Source organism: Anomaloglossus baeobatrachus, chromosome 2 (assembly GCF_048569485.1).
Source record: "Anomaloglossus baeobatrachus isolate aAnoBae1 chromosome 2, aAnoBae1.hap1, whole genome shotgun sequence".
NCBI classification, from domain to species: Eukaryota; Metazoa; Chordata; class Amphibia; order Anura; family Aromobatidae; genus Anomaloglossus; species Anomaloglossus baeobatrachus.
Genome location: NC_134354.1, coordinates 372,590,440 through 372,606,836, shown reverse-complemented (window position 1 = coordinate 372,606,836; position 16,397 = coordinate 372,590,440). Strand labels below are relative to the sequence as shown.

General features: G+C 49.7%; 1 protein-coding gene across 1 annotated transcript in view; it reads right to left on the bottom strand.

The window, feature by feature from the left end:
- The window catches only part of STK40 (serine/threonine kinase 40), an 88,285-nt gene extending 72,505 nt beyond the window's left edge, over window positions 1-15,780 (bottom strand). Inside the window, exon 1 of the mRNA XM_075336049.1 lies at window positions 15,673-15,780. The gene's annotated coding sequence lies outside the window, so the exon portion shown is untranslated. The remainder of the gene's footprint in view (window positions 1-15,672) is intronic.
- Window positions 15,781-16,397: the final 617 nt, after the last annotated feature.

Genomic DNA, 16,397 nt, shown 5'->3' with positions numbered 1-16,397 from the left:
CTCCACATCCTCAATGGATCCGCCTGCCCTAACCTGGGCTAGCATATCCAAGAGGGTTTCCGCTTCTCCCTCCTCGGCAGGTTGCACACGGGGAGCGCACATGCCTCCCGCTCATGATGTGCCTTCATCATGTTCACATGGAAGGGCTTCCGCCTTCCACGGGCAGGGTCCAGGGTGACCAGGTACGTCACAGGGTTGAGCTGCTGGTACACGAGGTATGGGCCTTCCCAGGCTGCCTGAAGCTTGTCCTGTGGTACGGGGACCAGTACCCACACCTTTTGACCCACTTGGTAGGTCCTCTCACAAGCGTTCTGGTCGTACCAACGCTTCTGATCGGCCTGGGCTTGAGCCATATTGTCGTGTACCAGTTGCGTCAAGGCCTGCATTTTGTCCCGGAAGCGCATGACATACTCGATAACCGACACTCCAGGGGTGGCCAAATCCCCTTCCCAAGCCTCTTTCACCAGAGCCAGGGGGCCCCGCACACGTCGCCCGTACAGGAGCTCAAACGGTGAGAATCCTGTTGAGGCCTGTGGAACCTCCCGGTAAGCAAATAACAGGTGTGGGAGATACCGCTCCCAGTCACGCCCATGGGAGTCGACCAACATCTTAAGCATCTGCTTTAAGGTGCCATTGAACCGCTCGCACAGGCCATTAGTCTGTGGATGGTACGGGCTGGCCACCAGATGTCGCACCTGGACTTGCTTACAGAGGGCCTCCATCAGCTGGGACATGAATTGGGTCCCTCGGTCAGTGAGCATTTCCTGGGGAAAACCCACTCGGGAGAAAATCTCCAGCAATGCGGTGGCCACCTTGTCAGCCCGAATGGACGACAAGGCCACTGCTTCTGGGTACCGGGTGGCATAGTCCACTACCGTCAGTATGAAGCGTTTCCCGGAGCTGCTGGGGATGGCCAGCGGGCCGACCAGATCCACAGCCACCCTCCTGAAAGGCTCATCGATGACTGGCAGAGATACTAGTGGGGCTTTGGGGCGTGGCCCCGCCTTCCCCACTCTCTGACAGGTTTCACACGAACGGCAGTAGGCAGCCACATCGGCCCCCATTTTTGGCCAGTAGAAATGCTGGTCTAACCTGGCCTTGGTCTTAGCGATCCCTAGGTGTCCGGCCATCGGAATCTCATGTGCGATCCGCAACAACTCCGTCCGGAACGAATAGGGTACCACCAACTGTCGGTCCCTGGGCCACGCCTCCGGTGAACCCCGCTGGACCGCGGCCCGGTACAGCCGTCCCTGGTCCCAGACCACTCGCTCCGGGTCCGAGTCCGAGGGAGGCTGTGCCGCCTGCTCCTTAAGAGCTTTCAGGCTGTCGTCAGCTTCTAACGCTGCCTGAAACCCCTGACTAGATGTGGCCAGAATCGACGAGACTGTCACATCTTCAGTCAGTACCCCGGGACCTGTGTCCTGGCCTCCACCTGACTCGGCTGCCACTTGGTCAGAAGGGGAAGAGCTATCGGACCTCCGGGAGGCCCCTTGGCTTCCAGCACTCCCACTGCGGGTGACAGCGGCCACAGCCGCTGCGACCGTGGGTCGTGCCTGCTCCTCCTCCGTTCCTGACCAAGTCGCCGGTTCAGGCAGACCTACCTGGCTTCCTGACACCCCGGTTGTGGGGGAACCATGCATCGAGATCTTACCTGGGAGCACTTCCGCTCCTGGACCGGCCCCAATCTCACCTGCCTGTTCCCCTCCTGCAGCAACAGAACCCCGCTGTGAAATCTCTGGGGACCCCACATTTGCTGTGGTAGACCCCACCCCACACACTGGTCCTCCCCCTGCAGCACCCTGCTCTCTGCTTATCCCTGCAGAGGGCAACAGATCCCAGCTCACAGGCTGGTTACTTGTAGAGGCATTGTCACACCTCTCTCTGACCCCCTCCCCTGTCACAGCTGCAGCTGAGTGTGTGCCTATGGTGTCTATGCAAGCAGAAATATCAGAGTTCACTCCCTCCTCCCTTACATCATTCATAGATAACACATTAACATTGTCCGGAGGCCTGTCAGCACTGGCTGAAGGTTCAGCCCTTGGTTGGGGCCCAAACTGGGAGGTTATCTGCCCCAAATCTGTCCCAAGTAGCACGTTTGCGGGGATCCGATCAGTTACCCCCACCTCCCTCACCCCCCGCCCTGCGCCCCAGTCCACATAAATGTCAGCAACAGGCAGCGCCGGGTCAGTGCCTCCAATCCCGGAGACAGCGAGGGTTTTTCCAGGGATCAAGTCTTGGGGGGACACCATCTCAGGCCGCACCAGAGTCACCTCCGAGGCGCTGTCTCGCAGTCCTATGGTCACAGACCGGCCGACGGTGACAGGTTGGAAGCTGTCCAGGGACCTACCACCACCCCCACCCACACAATACACCTTGGGCGGCCCTTGGGACGGGGACGGAGCCGGGGCCTTGGGACGCTGAGGGCACATGGCCTTGAAGTGTCCAGGTAGGTTGCACTGGTGGCACCGTCTTGGCTCTGCCACGGGCCTGGAGAGGGGAGTTGAGGGGGACACCCCCTGCAGTCTAGGGGCAGGTGGGGCAGTCGCAGAATTCATCTTACCCCCTCTCCAGGTGCTGCTGGTGGCCGCTCTCCTGGCCTCAGGGGCCCGGTTGTTGGTGTAGTCATCGGCAAGGGCAGCTGTAGCCGTGGACCCCTTTGGCTTCTGGTCTCGGATGAACTGGCGGAGATCCTCAGGGCAGTTCCACAAGAGTTGCTCCGTGATGAACAAGTCCAGGATCTCCGGTCCGGTGGAAAGCTGCAGGCCTTGGGTCCAGTGGTCGGCAGCTCGGGCAAGTGCCCGCCGGTGGTCAGCCCAGGAGTCCTTTGGTCCCTTCTGTAGGCTCCGGAACTTCTTGCGGTAGGACTCTGGAGTGAGGTTGTACTGTTGGATCAGGGCCCGCTTGATGGTGTCGTAGCCCTGATCTGCCTCAGCAGGCAAGTCCCCAAGGACATCTAGGGCCTTACCCCTTAAACGGGGGGTCAGGTATTTGGCCCACTGGTCCTTGTCCAGATGGTGCTGCAAGCAAGTCCGTTCAAAAGCAGTCAAGAAAGAGTCCAAGTCTCCATCCTTCTCCAGCACTGGGAAGTCCTCAACACGGACCTTTGGAAGTTTGGTGTCTCGAAGGTCACATGTGGCTGATGAGGGCCGGAGCTGAGCTAGCTGCAGCTGGTAGTCACGGTCTGCCTGTCGCTCTCGCTCTTCACGCGCTGCCTGCCGCTCTCGCTCCGCAGCCTCACGCTCTGCGTGCCGCTCCGCCCTGCGCTCTGCCAGGAGTTCCTTGTAGCCCTTCTGGTCTCCAGCCTGGAGAAGGGCCATAGCCATTTGAAGAAGGCTATCCGAGCCTCCCAGGCTCGGTGGAATGGCACGTGGTGATCTGCGGCACGCTGCAGAGCTAGGCGATTCACTGTCCCTTTCAGAGCGGAGGGCTGGCATCTGGCTCGTTGAGGAACCTTGGGTGAGCTCCTCCTCATCTTGTCCAGCAGTGCCAGGTTGCGCAATGTCCTCGGCAGAACGGTTTTCTGGCGTCGAGCTCCTGGAGGACTCGTGGGCAACCTCCTCATTGCTGTCCACAGCACCGTCCTCCCTCTCTTCGGCTCCTGCCTTAGCATTGGCCAGTTGCATAGCTCTGCTCCTGGTGCCATCAGCCATTCTTGCAGACTTTTGGTCACTGACACAGAACTGACACCTGATGCCTCCACACACCTTACAGTATCTGCACTCTGACACTCTAGTGTTGAGCTAGTCTGAAGACCCCAGCAGCCACAGCTGCTGCAGGCAGTCTTTAGTGTCTGGGAGTATGGGTCTCACACTCACACACACTATTATCTCGATCCCACCGCTATGCCACCAATATGTCACAAACCACCGGGGGGGGTCACTCAAAAATCCCCCCGCGCTGGCTACCAGTACGTCACAATCGGGGGGTAACAAGTGGGGGTCACCCCTCCTTTATACCTCCCGACCGACAGACAGAGCACGTGATGCGCTCTCTAGCGCCCCTCTTATAGTCAGGCCAATTATGGAATTGCCCGACGATAAGCAAGGAGGCCGCTATACTACTTATGCCGATTATTGAAGGGTCCCCGGTGAGAGTAAGGTATATATTCCCCCGACCTCCGCGGGCGGAATATATAAAATCTCCCCGAATCTCACTGGCCTCCCCACAATAATCCTTGGCACAATTCGCTGCCACCAACCGATTTACGGTAACTATTAGCCGAACACACAGACGTGGGATTCAAGATCGAGATAACAGAACAGCCCAAGATTAATTATATAATTTAATCAGCCTAAAGCACACTAGAACTACAATATATACAATAGGGAATCTACAGAATATACATATGTCAGAGTACAGTTACAATCAAAGCATGGGTTACAAACAGGCATACACAGTTCCAGCAGTTACCTTGTTGCGTCTGGCCACAGGGGGGCGCTGTAGACCAGGTTTCCAGGAACTCCCTCACAGGTCTTTCCCAACCAGGCCCCCGAGCAGAAGAACACTGGAAAATGGCCGAAGTAGGGTTATCAACCTGGGCAATCCAGGTCCCCTCCTACCTTAGTGACCTCACAGGGAAGCACTGCCACTCCCCCTGCATGGATCAGAATTATCCAGCAAAGGGGATATTGGCCATAACTTTGCCTGGGAGCGTCGTAGGCAGACGCCAATGCTCTCATTGTGACAGTTATGAATTTAGCTACAGAACGAGGGGACTCATGACCTGTCTGCCAGTTCCCCATTGGCTGATATCACGCCTGGGGCATTTCCCAATGTCCTGCTCCCATAAAAAGGGGGTGCCGGCATCGTCCACATGCGGAGACACCATTTTTATGGTTGCCATATTTATCGGAAATATGGCTTGCGAGATATGAACCATTTTTTACTGGAGTCGTTCTGTCTGGCTACTTCCAGAGCCTTGCTAATGAGATACAACTCTTGTTACAGGGTGACGGCAGGGAGTCATCCTGTGTCCATTGTCCCTAAGCCACCTAATTTCCATATCACAGGACATGGCCATGGGATTTGTTGCTAAACCAGTTGTGTGAAGGAAAGGGGGGGGGGTGACACCAGGAGAGGGCTTCCTGACATACTTGAATATCATGATTTATCGTCATATCTCCGGATTTACCTCACAGGGATTTATTCAAAATTGAAGGCATACAGAACCAGCATGGCTACCACAGCATCTTGCAGCATATTCCATCTGGTTTGTGTTTAGTTGGACCATCATTTATTTTTCAACAGGACAATGACCCCAAACACACCTCCAGGCTGTGTAAGGGCTATTTGACTAAGAAGGAGAGTGCTGGGGTGCTACACCAGATGACCTGGCCTCCACAGTCACGAGACCTGAACCCAATCGAAATGTTTGGGGTGAGCTGGACCGCAGAGTGAAGGCAAAAAGGTCTAACAAGTGCTAAGCATATCTGGGAACTCCTTCAAGACTGTTGGAAGACCATTTCCGGTGACTACCTCTTGAAGCTCATCAAAAGAATGCCAAGAGTGTGCAAAGTAGTAATGAAAGCAAAAAAGGTGGCTACTTTGAAGAACCTAGAATATAAGAAATATTTTCAGTTTCACACTTTTTTGTTAAGTATCTCATTCCACGTGTTAATTCATAGTTTTGATGTCTTCAATGTGACTCTACAAATTTTCAGAGTCATGAAACTAAAGAAAACTTTGAATGAGGCGTGTCCAAACTTTTGGTCTGTACTGTAATACACACACAAAAAAGTTAATTAATCGCTTCCAGCAAAAACACCACTTGTGTCTTTCTGAAGCATCGTTTGCAGGAACCAAGCATATATGGCAATGTCTAAAAGAGGCAATGTGCACATGTCCTACATGCACTCCTTTCATTAGGCATGTTCTCTAAACTTGGGACAATATAAGGCTATGTGCGCACGTTGCGTACTAGCCCTGCAGATATTTCTGCAGCGATCTGAAGAGCACATGTGCGCTTTAGATCGCTGCAGAAATGTCCGTAGTGAGAGCCGATTCCATGCGCTCTGCCTGCAGCTCCTGCCATAGACAGAGCAGGAGCTGCCGGCAAAGCGCAGGAAAGAAGTGACATGTCACTTCTTTTTGCGCAGCGCTTCGGCAGTAGCCGAATCGCTGCGCTCTTAGACGCCACGTGCGCACGGCCCCTGCACAATCTCCATAGACTGTGCAGGGGACGCTGGACGCATGCAGTTACGCTGCGCTACAAAGCGCAGCGTAACTGCATGTTTTTACGCAACGTGCGCACATAGCCTAAAAAGGTATTCATGTTCCCAATATTGCAAATAAGCTGACAGGAGAAAACACTGACAGTTAATGAATGAACAGAATGGAAATGTCCTTTAATGGTAAGTTCACACAGGGCATCTTTTGCTGCGTTTTTTTGAGGTCACAAAGATTCACCTAAACGCATGTATTTCCTCCTCCCAGCAAAGTCTGAGATTTCTATTTTGCTGTCCACACTGGGCGTTTTTTGTTGGCTGCGTTTTACAAGATGCAGCGCATCAATTGTTTACGAGCCCTCCAGTTATAGATTAGATTTGAAAAACGCATTGGGCAAAATGGTAAAAATGCATTGCATTTTTGCTGCAGTGCGTTTTAAGCACATTAAAGGGAACCTATCAGCAGGATTTTCGTATATAACCCCTAAAGCCAGTGCTATACTGGCACTATCAGGCTGATTCTATACATACCTGTACTGGCCAGCTCGGATGTTTAGGTTTTGAAATCCAAGAAAGTGAAGTTTGTAAAATGAGCAGCTTCTTGAGTGACAGCAGCTGAGGAGCAGATAATATATTCATAGTTATCCCCTCCCTCTGTTAGAATTAGCATAAGCATTATACAAACAATTCACTTTGTCTGTTCAAGGACCTGTGGTGAGGTCATACCCATGTGACCTGGTATCCAGCTTTGGTAGCTGAGGCCCCGCCCCTTCTGGTCACATGGGTATGACCTCACAGGTCCTGCTAGACAAAAGGAATCATTTGTATAATACTTATGCTAATTCTAACAGGGGGAGGGGATAACTATGCATATATTATCTGCTCCTCAGCTCCTGTCACTCAAGAAGCTGCTCCTTTTACAAACTTAACTTTCTTGGATTTCAAAACCTATACATCCGAGCTGACCACTGCAGGTATGTATAGAATCAGCCTGATAGTGCCATATAGCACTGGCTTTAGGGGTTATATACGAAAATCATGGTGATTGGTTCCCTTTAAGATGCACTGACAAAAAAAATTTCACGTGTGCACATAGCCTAAACATTTCTCGCCTGGGTGGGAACAGTAATCTCCAGATCAGTTAGATTTTCATGTGGTGGTTTTTACAGGTGGAACAAGTTTCAGAAATGTTACACCTTATGTGGCGCACTACTGCTAGGTAACCTGAAAGGGACCCCATCATGCGCAATATGTACCCAGAACCACGAGCTAATCCCTGCATCTAGTAGCATAGACAAAGGGATCTTTAGAAAAAGTATTTTGAAAGATCTTTATATGCTATGCTAATGAGGCCAGGGACTAGTCCTGAGGGCGTTACTTTTCCAGACTAGCCGCCCTCTTAGCATGTTAGTATGCCCACAAGGGCGTGCTAACATGCTATTCAATGCAGTGTCTCCAGCGATGATGCACGTACCTGTGTCTGCAGTGAACGCTGAGCTGAATGATCCGCACTTCCGCTCATGTGCAGTATGAAGTCGGGTGTACGTGTCCCGGCTTCAGACAGGTCTAGTGTGCATGACTGGAAGTGCGGGACATTCAGCTCAGCGTTCACCGCAGACACAGGTATGTGCATCACTACTGGTGAGGCTGCATTGAACAACATGTTAGCAAGTTAGTACACCCACAGGGGTGTGCTAAGAGGGCGGCTAGTCGGGGGAAGAAACGCCCTTGGGACTAGTCCCCTCGCTCATTAGCATATTATAAAGAACCTTTAGAAATACTCTAAAGATCTTTATCTATGCTAGTGTATACAGGGAGTTAGGCAGGGATTAGCAATATACACCCAGAACTGCTCGTGATTCTGGGTGCATATCGGGCATGACAGGTTCACTTTAAAGTTTCTGCTCCACTTATAGCACTCAAGCCGAGAATGCGACAAAAACTGCATGGAAATATGACAATTGATTTTTCATGAAATTTCATCATTTTCTGGACCGGAAAGAAATGCTGCCCCAATCACATTTCTGTATTACATCAAATTCATGATGCAAGGCTTCTCTGTTGGCAAATTTTACCAAATCTAACACCTGCCATAAAACACTCATGAAGCACAAAGAGGGGTTTCACAGTCCCTTCTCCTGCTTCACACAGTGCAGACAGGACGCAGTAAGATCTATCTAATATATATCTATGAAAAATATATGCTGACTCGTCACATTACTGAAAAGAATTGCTACCGGGAGGAAAACCATATCCCCCCTATCCTTGTAGTCATAGGGGCGTGCACATAGCGATTACACATTGCACACTACGCTATAACCATTGCCCAGCACTTTGAATGGTCGCCAGCTGTACACAGATGTGCCAGGGAGAGACACAAGCTGTCGCTCGCAGTAGAGAGTGAGGGCTGGAATCACTCCATGTGCACATACACACACACCCCCATGATGGAAAGCAAGCAGCTCCTGGCAGGATACAAGGTACCTGCACAGCACATTAACCCCATATTGGTAGGTAAATAGTATTTCTAGATATCACAGGTTCTCTTTAATTTGCACAAGTAAAAAGATGGCATTATATAACCATCTTTTTTTAAAAAAACAAACAAAAAAAAAAAACGCACAACAGCATACATGGACGTTTTTTAAGGACAACCCATCTGTACTGTATGAACCAAGACTACTAGAGATATTACAACTGTCTGACCGATTAGATATGACAAGACTTAATATGATTTTAATACTAGGAAAACCATACAGCTGACTTTACACTAGAAGTCCCAGAGAGGGGGCATTTTACATTTCTACCTTTGGAACCCAGAGACGGGTCGAATGACCTGAAGGATTTTAGCTAACATCCTATAATCACCGTCTTTTGTTCTGTAATTAAGGCCATTGCTGTCGCACCACAGAAGGTTGTTGTTTTCCATTGAGTTTAGCCATTTAGTTTCTACTTTGTTTTACTCAGTTTATCATCAGTCATTTGACCCCCTTTCAGGACCTCAGGGGGCGCTCAAAATTTCTGGGACTTCGTGTTAAATTTAGTCAGAACCGGTAGGGAGGAGGCGTTTGTGGGTGGCAGTAACCCCTGCTGCCCAGTATCAACCTGCGGCCACAGCGATTGTGTTCCGCTTAAAGGACGTGCGGCCATTACAGCCATATCCCTGGCCACAAGAGCATGTGCCATAAGTAACCAAAACTACATTTTTCATTTGAAAGATGCATGCTGGGAACAGATTGGGTTTCTTAGCGTACTGCAGCTCTGTGCAGATGATCTCTCAGCACTGTATGTCTGTTAACAGCAAAATAGCTTTGACTTCATTACTCTACACATCTAATGGTTCAATAGCTCACTGTGGTATATAAATACACAAGATGTGTCAATCCAAATAAAACTAACAAATGCAATCAGATTTACATATATCAAAATACAACTGCAGTTTAATAAAACATATCTTGCTTCCAAGTTGGAGAGAAAAAAAAAAAAGGAAAAAAAATAAACGGATTATGGGGCCAGACCTATACTCCCACGGGCTCTACAGTAAAACCGAAACTAAGACTGCTATATTTATGGCACCGATGAGTAAACATAGGAAGCTGGACTGTCACCACAAACCAACCCACCAAGTCAGCAACTAATAAAAGCATGTGTCATGGATTTCCATGAGAAAACTATACACAGATCAACTGATCACACACTCAATATGACCCAAATGTTTACACTGCAATGCCTCAGGTACTAATCATATTCCAGGTCCAACAAGAACCAGTGTATACAGTGTGGTGCATGTGGCCTTCCCATACATGCCCCCCATTACTGCCCACTTTGCAGGAATGCCTTTTTCAATCGTCTGAGAAAGAAAAAAAGCATTGCAGAACTATATGGGTCTAAGACTATGTGCGCACGTAGCGTTCTGTCCTGCAGAAATTTCTGCAGCGATTTGAACAGCACACGTGCGCAAAAAAAAAAAAAAAAAAAAAAAAAAAAAAAAAAAAAAAAAAAAATCGCTGCAGAAATGAAAGCCGATTCCATGCGCTCTGACTGCAGCCCCTCCCATAGACAGAGCGGGGGCTGCAGGCAGAGCGCAGGAAAGAAGTGACATGTCACCACTTAGAACGCACGCTTCGGGCAGTAGCTGAAGCGCTGCGTTCTAATACGCCACGTGCGCACGTCTCCTGCACAATCTCCATAGATTACGCTGGGGACGCAGGACGCATGCAGTTACGCTGCGGTGCAGATCACAGCGTATTTGCATGCAGTTACGCAACATGCGCACATAGCATAAGGCCTGATAAAGTCGTCCGTGTGGCATGCATGTGTTGTATCAGTTATAATCTATGATGCTAGTCACATGTCAATTCTTATCCCGTCAGCATGGATGACAAGGGCCAAAAAAAGAAAAACCTGAAAAATACAGCACCTAGATTGGAATCAATGTAGGATTCATGTGCTACATGTTACTTTACAAAGCTTCTCCAATAAATGTATTTATCCATATGTGACATACTAATAAAGAGACACACGGACTGAACACTGATCCAAATGACACCGGTACCATTTTTCACATTTTAAAATACCTACGTGTGAATGAGGCTCAATGCAGAACAGAGTGCGCTCAGCTGAGCAACACAGGTTTCCATGTGAATCCCTTAAGAACAAGATCCTGACAAAAGCCCCAACGGTACCGAAGTCCCGATGTCGTGCTCAGCAGACAGCACTGTGTGTAGGTTATGCTTTTAAGCTCGGCTCAGTCATTTTTATGCCATGTGCGCACGGTGTTTTTTTTCTTGCGTTTTAAACTGCATTGTCATTGACAAAATGCATGCATTTTGCTTCCCCTGCAAAGTATGATAACTCAGAATTTTCCATGTGCACAATGCTTTTTTTTTGGCAGTGTTTTTGTTTGACAAATATTTGTCAAAATTGTTGCTGCTTTTTTTTTTTTTTTTTCCCTCATGTCACTTAATTACATTTTGGTTGCATTTTCCACCCACTGAAATGAATGTGTCAAAATGCAAAACAAAATGTTTAGCTGTGAGTTTGCACTGCATTTTGGATCCATACTTGTTAACAAAAATGCCAGTCTCTCCCCCCCCCCTACATACTCACCGATCACCAGCGCGGCTGTCACACTGCTCCTGCGGCCTCTCCTGCTTCTGAAAGTGCCAGAAGCTCATTAGGCTCATCTCATATTCACTGCTTCTCCCACCCACTGGCACCTATGATTGGTTGCAGTCAGACACACCACCACGCTGAGTGACAGATGTCAGACAAACTAATCACAGCCGCCGGTGGGTGGGTCTATATCGTGCAGTACAATAAATAATTAAAAAGAAAAGTGCGTGCAGCAGTTCCCCCCCGCCCCCCAATTTTGATACCCAGTAAATATAAAGACACACAGCTGAGGGATGGTATTCTCAGACTGGGGAGACCCACGTTATTGGGAGCCCCCCAGCCTAAAAATATGAGCTAGCAGCCTCCTGGAATTGAAGCATCCATTAGATGCAACAGTCCCGGGACTTTACCCGGCTCATCCCAAATGCCCTGGTGCAGTGGCAATCAGGGTAATAAGGAGTTAATGGCAGCCTATAGCTGCCACTAAGTCCTAGTTTACTGATGGCAGGCGTCAATGAGACTCTCCCATCACTAAACTGTAAGTGAAGGCAAATAAACATGAACACCGAAAAATCCTTTATTTGAAATAAAAGAAAAAAAATAAATAATCATTCTCTTTCACCACTTTAGTAACCCCAACACAACCCTCCAGGTCTGACTTAATCCACACAAGGTCCCACGATGCTTCCAGCACTGCTACATCTGACACTCAGTGAGTGGCCATAGAGCACACCCGTTCGCTGTGAGCTCCACGCAGAAACTGAAGTGAGATGCACTATCAGCAGTGGTGACGTCACTAGTTACCTGCGGCCACAGCTGGAGTCCTCCACCTGTGACAGCAAGTCGCCTGAGAGACTGAAGTGAGCCGCGCGATCAGAGGGACGTCACTCAAGTGATTTGCGATCACAGGTAAGGCCTTCATCTGTGACCGCAAACCAGGCCGCAACACAGAGCTGTGCGATGACGAACTTTGTGAACCTCGTCATCACAGCTGCGAGCCCCGCACTACTGCCTGTGTCGCGGCATTTACATCAGAGGTTTACCAGAGTTCATTCTCATCGCGCAGCTCTGTTTTTGTCTGCTGTCAACGGCCAGTCATGCTCTATGGTGCTGTCGTGACAGGACAGGGACGTAGCAGAGCTGAATCACCGTGGGACTGCACTGTCAAAAATGAATCCAAAGCACATTCAAAACTCAAGTGTTTTGGATGCATTTTTTTTGTCAAACGCAGTTTTTACAATTGTCAAAGTCTTCCAGAGGGTGCATTTTTTTGTCAAATCAAGAACGCAGCGTGCGGAAATACCCTTAACGCCGTCCATACACAAGGAAGCTATCGGTCAAACAGAGCTCTGGGACCCGCCGGTGACAAAGAAAAAGGCATGGGAAAAGTAGTGGCTCATCAACGCAAGAGGAGAAATCTACTGCAAATCTCTACAGATAACTAACTATTCGCCCAAATTTCTGGTGTTGAATATCACATTTTATCTAACGATCGACCTATTCTAAGTCCACCGCGGCTTTCCAAGCTTCAGCCAAATGCCAATGCTTCCTCTACAAATATACGATGCCCAGTACATTTCATCTCACTGAAGTCTCCAGAAATTAGTTCAGGTGTGCCAAAAATATACATCACAATTAGATCATCATTGATAAGGCAGTCAGAAAATAGCAAGGAAGCCGGGAGACATGGCCTACACCACACAGCCCATAAGGCAGTCAGAAAATAATAAGGAAGCCGGGAGACATGGCCTACAACACACAGCCCATAAGGCAGTCAGAAAATAGTAAGGAAGCCGGGAGACATGGCCTACAACACACAGTCCATAAGGCAGTCAGAAAATAGTAAGGAAGCCAGGAGACATGGCCTACAACACACAGTCCATAAGGCAGTCAGAAAATAATAAGGAAGCCGGGAGACATGGCCTACAACACACAGCCCATAAGGCAGTCAGAAAATAGTAAGGAAGCCGGGAGACATGGCCTACAACACACAGTCCATAAGGCAGTCAGAAAATAGTAAGGAAGCCGGGAGACATGGCCTACAACACACAGCCCATAAAGGCAGTCAGAAAATAGTAAGGAAGCCGGGAGACATGGCCTACACCACACAGCCCATAAGGCAGTCAGAAAATAGTAAGGAAGCCGGGAGACATGGCCTACACCACACAGCCCATAAGGCAGTCAGAAAATAGTAAGGAAGCCGGGAGACATGGCCTACACCACACAGCCCATGCTGCATTTGATAAGATGGTGGTCGTTTAGTCTACGGTAGACTGGGAAGAGCTTCTTTATTTCCCTTCTCTGCTCATATCACTGTTCCATAGCCTGCTCATGCACTGCGTAGTATGGAGGGGTGTCCTGAGACTTGTAGTACACTAGGAAAGGCATGGGGTGCAGGGCCCCGTGACAGTTCTTACGGCTGCCCATGAAACGACACTGAAACCATAGTAGCACTGTACATCATATCCTCACAAGTCACGCTTCACTATAAGCGCTGGCGGAGCAAGAACGTTTTCCTCTCAAAGTTAACCCTGTGAATGCCAATAACTATCATTCAACTTTAAAAAGCTTTCATAAATGCCCAAGAACATTCTTAAGCTGGAATAAAAAATAAAGCTAAATGCAAAAGATCTATATAGGAAATACAGGCCTGTATAACCCATAAGACACAATAGAGACACTTACTACACAGTCACCGGTGATAGAGGTGACGCAAACACAGCCGCATTGGCATCTACACAACTACAATGAGCAGCGATCCACACACGAGGCCCGGGAGAGGATGCAGCACAACTCATGCATCTCTGCTCACACAAAGCCAGAACAACGTAGAGAGGGGCTTCACAAACACAATCAGCTCTCCGCCCTGAAGATGCTGCAGTCAATGCAGAAAAGCCACTCGTGATCGGAAACTTTGGGGGCTGACACTCAGATGGATCACAAGAAGCCATTACTGTGACCAGCTGATCACCGCAGGGCCAGGATCTCCAACATCAGAGGATGCTGGGTGCAGCCAAGTCACATGGGCAATGCTCTGCTTCAGGATGGAGCAGGTCACAGGCAGAACCCCTAAATGGTGTGCATGTGCACAAATGGGCAGAGGTGGTCTACAAGTGAGATCTGATTACAGCGCCACCTGTGGCTGCAGAAGATCGATGCCACTTATCACACTGGTGTATATAGGGTGTGATAGATATATAATCCTCATGTTCCAATGAACACAAATAACATTCAGTAAATAGGATTCCAGCATGACAGGCATTTTTCTATTAAATATAAAAAAACAAATTCTTATCCCTCATAATTAAGTTTGTTCGCTGAGCACACTGGCGTCACAGACATCATCCACGGTGACCGTGTGACTCATCCGAAGAGTGCTCCGAAAATAAGCTAATGGCAGTGTAACCGGAGAAGCCCGAGCCCCCAGAGCCAGACGCGCTCTTTGTTCTACCGAAATGAGAGCGAGCCAGAGCAGGACCCCCACTATCACAACTGTACTCCCCTATACAGCACCATTGATTAAACAGCGCTTTACAGACGTGATCACCACAATCCCCATTGGGGCTCACAATATAAACCCTCTATCAGTATAGATTTAGAAAGAAGCAGGAGTAAGTGGAATAAACCCACAAAAACGGGGAGAAAGAGCGTACAAACGTCCTGCAGATGTGGTCCTTGGTGGGACGCGACCTAGGATCCCAGCGCTGCCATTACATTATGACTGTATGGGAGCAGATGCCAACCAACCCACAGACTAAGTGCCCAGGGGGTGGCCGGGCAAAGTCATGCAGGGAAACACTTCGGAGGGGCCACTACTCTGCAATGTTTGAGTAAACTAATGGCATATCCTAGCAATGGGCCATCACACCTGGAAGTTGGCACAGGGCTTGTTTTTGCCCTCCATTGGCTTGGCATGCAAGTGCATTTCAAAGGGGTGAAAAACAGGCATGTAGCAATCCGATACAGAAATAGGCAGCGCAGCAAGGACCGCACAGCGAGCCCCCCCTGCACCCAGGAGCCCACCCTGCACCCTGGCACCCAGGAGAGCCCACCCTGGCACCCAGGAGAGCCCACCCTGCACCCAGGAGAGCCCACCCTGCACCCAGGCGAGCCCACCCTGCACCCAGGCACGCAGGAGCCCACCCTGCACCCAGGCACGCAGGAGCCCACCCTGCACCCAGGCACGCAGGAGCCCACCCTGCACCCAGGCACGCAGGAGCCCACCCTGCACAGTGCAGCTCCGAGGGCCAGGACCTGCACAGCAGGCAATACTAAGGCTGGAGTGCAGGCCACCCCGGGGCACAGCAGCCCCATTGCCCTCTGCTTCTCCCGCCCCGCTCTCCTGCAGCCGTTACCTGCCCCCCGAGCATGCTGTACCCCGTTCTTCCCTCACCTGGTACGCAGCCCGCGCTCCACCTCACGCAGGACTCATGCCCAGTGATACGCACGGAACGCGACTCACACAGGCAGGCCTCCGCCGACCATCAAGCCCGGCTCTCCATCGCTGCGCACTTGACAACGGAAATGACGCACAACCTATGCAACCAATCACGTTGACTCTATTTTCTTCCAGTCCACCATGTATACAAGAGAAAACTTCTCCCATTGGCTACAATCAATCCATTTAATGCCTGTGTAAGCCACACCCACATACTCTGGAGAGTGATGACGTCACCGTGGAGTGGCGTTGTTTTGTGTTGTGAATGGAGGCGGCAGTCATTGGCTGCTGACAGCCCATAATATTACTGGAGCAGTATGGAGGGAGCTGTATGTTCCTGCGGCCATAGGAGCAATGTTTGCACACAATAACTATGGGCCATGTGCAGTTAGCAAGGGGTCTCTGTTGAGCCACTTTTACCACGCGTGGACTGGCCAATCTGGCCAGTGGGCTTCTGGCCTTTTAATTTTTCTCCAGAGAAGTATTTAATTAAAGGGAATCTGTCAGTTGATCTGCCGTTTTATGACGTCATGGACAGGTAGAACATAGGCCCTTTCACACATCCGTTTTTTGCCATCAGTCACAATCCGTCTAATTGTGGGAAAAAAAACGATCCAGTGCTAGATCCGTTTTTTCTCATTGACTTGTATTAGCGACGGATTGCGACGGATGTCCTCACG